Raw genomic sequence first — 343 nt, forward strand, 5'->3', positions numbered from 1 at the left:
GACATAGTCTCATTATATCCTTCAAAGAACCCAAGGAAGGTGAGCAAGAATATTCTGGTCTCAGGGTCCTACAGTCTTTAAAACGCCACTGATGACAGGAAGCTGTTGCAAGCAAAGGATTGTACACTTATGACCTGTACCAAAGTGTATGACATTGCTTGCATAAGAGAGATTCGTTCTCACTGTTACAGCTACGACCCGGAAGGTGAGTTGTTAGTGGAAGATAAGGTGTATTAAGAAAATATAAGCACAACTCAGCCACAATCAGCAAGAAACCAATTTCCCATCAGTGTCTTTTACACCATCGATTGTAGAACTGGACCGGGAAGAGGCTTTGTATTAA

The sequence above is a fragment of the Panulirus ornatus genome, chromosome 64, assembly GCF_036320965.1.
Source record: "Panulirus ornatus isolate Po-2019 chromosome 64, ASM3632096v1, whole genome shotgun sequence".
In the NCBI taxonomy this organism is placed as follows: Eukaryota; Metazoa; Arthropoda; class Malacostraca; order Decapoda; family Palinuridae; genus Panulirus; species Panulirus ornatus.